The sequence below is a fragment of the Vulpes vulpes genome, unplaced genomic scaffold, assembly GCF_048418805.1.
Source record: "Vulpes vulpes isolate BD-2025 unplaced genomic scaffold, VulVul3 u000000677, whole genome shotgun sequence".
Taxonomy (NCBI): Eukaryota; Metazoa; Chordata; class Mammalia; order Carnivora; family Canidae; genus Vulpes; species Vulpes vulpes.
Window position 1 is genome coordinate 297,286 of NW_027325813.1, and position 4,823 is coordinate 302,108.

Sequence of the window (4,823 nt, forward strand, 5' to 3'; positions counted from 1 at the left end):
GTAAACAAATGAATAATTAAATAAATGAGTTAATTTATAAGAGTAATGAGAACTACAAAGAAAATTTAAAAAGTAATATAGAAAATTGTAGGCGGTGTGTGTGTGTGTGTGTGTGTGTGTGTGTGTGTGTGTTGGTGGGGGGTTTTGGGGGGTTGGCATTATTTATAAGGTTGTCAGAAAAGTCCTGCACATGAGCTGAGACCTGAAAGGCCTGAGAAAACAGCCATGCAGAAATCTGGGGAAAGACTGAGTGTTCTAGGCAGAGGAGACAGCTAGTGCAAAGGCCCTGAGGCAGAAATGAGCTTGGTATATTCCAGGAACAGAAAAAAGACCACTGGGGCTAAAGGAAAGGGAACTTCAGTGGAGAGGGGAAATCTGGAGAGAAAGGCAGATAAAGTCATTTAGGGCTTCACAGGCTATGGGAGGAGAATGGGTTGGATTCTAAGCCCAATTGGAAGCCTCGACGTAGGGAAGTGACATCACATGGTTTGTGTTTGTTAAAGATCACTCTGGTAGTTGTATGGAGACGGGGTCATATCAGGGTAGGAGGGGAAGACAACTAGAAGCCGTGCAACCATCCAGGTGAGAGGAGTGGAGACTTGGAAGACTGAGAGAATTGGATGGATCGTTTTAGAGGTAGTTTGCCACTTAGGTCCTCCAAGCAGACACTGGGATGGGGATGGATAAACAAGTGGTTGATTGGGGGCTAAGGGCTGTGAGAGCCTCAGACCCCAATGCAGATCTGACAAAGTCTTGGCCAACCCGACAGGGAGCTCTAGGGTCAGGATTGACCAGTAGGGAAGTTTTGTATTGGGCGGAAATGCCCAGTCCCTTGGTACCCTTTTCATGCTCCACCCTTAGTTGGGAGCTGCCTCAGAATAAGGCGGCTTCAGCTCCGAAGCGGAAGTGATGTCCACAAAAACCTGCACGCGGATGTTTAGAGGAACTTAATTCATAATTGCCAACACTTGGAAGCAGCCTGGATGTCCCTGAGGACGTGAACAGATAAATAAATTGGTGTATCCACACAATGGAACCTTATTCAGCATTAAAAAGAAATGAGCTATCAAGCCATGAAAGGACTTGGAGGAACCTTACATGTGTATTACTCAGTGAAATTGGCCAGCCCCAAAAGGCTCCATGCTGTATGACTCCACCTAGAAGACATCTGGAGAAATAAACTATAAGAACTGTGAAAAGGTCTGTGATTGCAGGGGTTATGGGGGAGGGAGGGATGGATAGGCGCAGCACAGAGGAGTCTTAGGGCAGGGAGACTGTCTTCTCCAGGATACCATAATGGTGGGTATGTATCATTATACATTTATCCAGATCCACAGAATGTACAACACTAAGGTAACTTAGGGACTTGGGGGTAACAACAAGGGGTGTCAATGTAGGTTCATTCATTGCAACAAATGTGCCACTCAGGTGGGGGACCTTGAGAGTGAGGGAGCCTATGCATGTGTGGGGGAGGGAGCATATGGGAAATCTTTGGATCTTCTGCTCGATATTGTCATGAACCTAAAATGGCCCTAATGAATGAACAAATAAAAGCTGGGAAGGCTCCGGAAAGCACCGCAGCTGGAGGGTGTCTGCTAACTGCATGGGGCGCAGCCCTGTGGCAAGTTCGTTTTTAAACGGGGAGCTGGGCAGTGCCCATCCATGGCTGCCACGGTCCACCCCTTGCGTGAAGATCCACTTCTCCACGCAGGTCAGGAGGCAGATCCTCCAACGGCCCCTCTGGGCCTCTCTTCTTGGGGAGATATTTAGAAGCGGGGGGTTGGTGGGATGAACCATGGGCTCCATCGCTCCAGTTGGTCTCAGGGCCCCAAGAGGTATCCACTGTCTCCCTCCTCCACTGCCCATCATAAATTCCCCTTGCCTTCTTATTACCTCTGCTGAGAAAACGTAGGATGAATATTCTTTCCTTCTCCTAGACTAGCAAAGTCCACACAAGCTCAATAAATATTTATTGAACGGAGATATGTTTGTTTGTTTGTTTGTTTGTTTGTTTGTTTGTTTTTTAAAGCAGAGGAGGGAGGGAGGACGATAGGGATAGGGAAAACCTTCAGACCACAACAAAGTCACGTCTAAAAGAATGGGAGAAGGCTGCTAGTTTGGGACCTGGTAGTTTTTGCCACAGGCACATGGCACACTCAGATCTTGAACCCAGGGCTTCGGGTGACCAATTCATATCAGCTTAGCACTGCAAGTCCCGGGTCCTGGGAAACCTCTCGTCCTGGGAAGATCAGGCCAGCTGGTTACCCTGACGACCTCCAAATCACACTCCCCCCAGGTGCTGGTCCTTAAGGGGTATCGAACAGCACATGAGTCTCCCTGCCTTCCTCAGCCACTGTGCTTCCCTCCAGGGCAGCATCTCCCACTTTACCCACTTTACCGTCTGGGTAAAGTACCGACTGGGACCAGCTGCGACCGCCTCATGCCTGTGTCTTCGGGGGACTGCACCTGTGGATGCTCAAGCTCCCAGCGAAGGAGGACAATTCTTCGGGTGTGCTTGTGAGCTAAAGAGCTTCCTTTCCCTGGAGAGTGGGGGCTGCCAGGGTCCATCCTGGACATCTCCATCCTGAGAGTCCAGTCTCCACCCAGGGATGGACTGTGCCAGAACCAGAGCCGCCTCGGTCTCCTCCTCTATAAAGTGGGGTCGTGGTACCTACCGCATAGTGAGAACAGGATAAGAGCAGATGAGATGCTGTGTGTAAAATCTCCCGAGGACTCAGGGGCAATGACCATTTCTCACCACGTTGTTTGGTGTGCCCAGGGCACAGCACAGTGCTGGCACTTAGTAAAAGTACCCAATACATGCTATCCCTTATTATTTCTAGCACATAGTAGGTGCCCAGTAAACGTTAATTTCCTTTTTTTACTTCTTTTTTAAAATTAAGATTTTATTTATTTATTTGACAGAGTGAAAGAGAGAGAAAGCGAGCACAAGCGGGGGGGGGGGGGAGGCAGAGGAGAGGGAGAAGCAGGCTCCCCACTGAGCAGGAAGCCCGACAGGGGACTTGATCACAGGACCCCAGGATCATGACCTGAGCTGAAAGCAGATGCTTCACCAACTAAGACCTCTAGGGACCCCTCATTTTTACTCCTTTACCTTTATCCCCAAGTGCCTACAATGCCTTCCTCTGTAGGTACACCATCCTTCCCTGTTTCCCCTTCCACCCCTTCCCAGAACAGAGTCGGGGATCGTGCAGACTAAGGCTCATATATGCATTCAACCAACGTCCCAACCTTCCAAGGGGAAGCAGGACTCAGAAATGTTTGCATCTTAGCAGTAGATTCCAGGACTAGGAGCCTGACCAGAGAGGAGGAGCAGAAACCAGGGAGGAGAGAGAGCTTTCCCCTCTGGGGAAGCCCAGAGATTTCCATCCAGGGTTTCTGCTTCCCTGGAAGCAGCAAAAAGAGCCAACCCACCTCTCAGGCTCAGGCAGGAAGCGAGGACATCTGTTCCCAGCTCAGGAGGGGCCGAGAACCAAGGAGGAAACGGGTGTCCTCCTTGCAGGGGGCCTGGCAGTTGGCTGGAAGGTGTGTGCCTGCAGCCAGGCCCAGCCAGGAAAGACCAGAACAAGTGGCCGGCCAATGAGGCTGTGTCCTCCCTTGGTGGCTGTCAGGGCCGGGGTGCTCTCACCGTCCAACCACCACCACGCCGCCAGCCCCTGGGGTTCAGTCCATTCCTCCTCCCCACACTTCTCAAACTGTTACTCACCGTGGCAACCCCGGCGCTCCACATTATAATCTTCCCTGTTTCACAGATAAGAATTGAAACTCAGAGAGGTGCTGTAACTTGCCCAGGGCCCCATGCTCAGTGCAGGCACACCTGGGATTAGAACCCCGAAGTTTTCAGACTCCACATCGCACATTGTTCTTGCTCTCTCTCGAGTCGATGAGCCCCTGAGCAATGAGGTAAAGCCAAGTACATCCTGGAGCCTCACTCTGCCCTGGGCTCAGTCCATCTCTTTCTCCAGGCCCTGCCCTGACCCCAGGGGCCCATCTAAACCCCTCAGCCACTGTGGCCCGCCCCTGCCCTTACCCAGGGGTCCCCGCACTGCTTGCTTTTGCATTGATCTGTGACTTGCGTTTCCCCCACGAAACCTGAGAACTTCTGGCAGTCTGGCTCCGCGCCCGTTTCGTATCTGGGTCACTGGCACCCAGCGTGTGCTCGGGGTGTGTTTACTTCACACACGATGGAACCGAAGGGCTAATGCCCATTTCTCCAGCTCCTCTAGGAAAGGTGATTTTCTGATCACCCCCAGGACTCTGCAGACACTCTACTTGGAGGCTGGAAAGCCGAGTTTTTAGGGCTCCAGGAGTCTCCCTTTCTTTTCTTTTCTTTTCTTTTCTTTTTTTTTTTTTTTTTAAAGATTTTATCTATTTACTCATAGAGACAGAGAGAGAGGCAGAGACACAGGCAGAGGGAGAAGCAGGCTCCATGCAGGGAGCCTGAAGTGGGACTCAGATCCAGGGTCTCCAGGATCACGCCCTGGGCTGCAGGCGGCGCTAAACTGCTGCACCACCGGGGCTGCCCCAGGAGTCTCCCTTTCTTAATCTGTAGAGCGGGTATGGACAGACCTTGCTGTCTACGGATATGATGGAAGGCCTATGAAAGACAAAAGGTCTCCTTAGGAAGGAGGCTTAGGAACAAGTGGCTGCTGAAGAGTCAGAGCAGAGGCTTGAGATGGGCCTGGAGGCAAGGGGGGTACTGGGACCTCACCGGACGACTGCTCACATGTATCCAGCAAGGAACCAAGGGTGTCTGGCAGCTACTCCTCAAATACCATCTGTTTCCTGACCTAGCTTGGGGG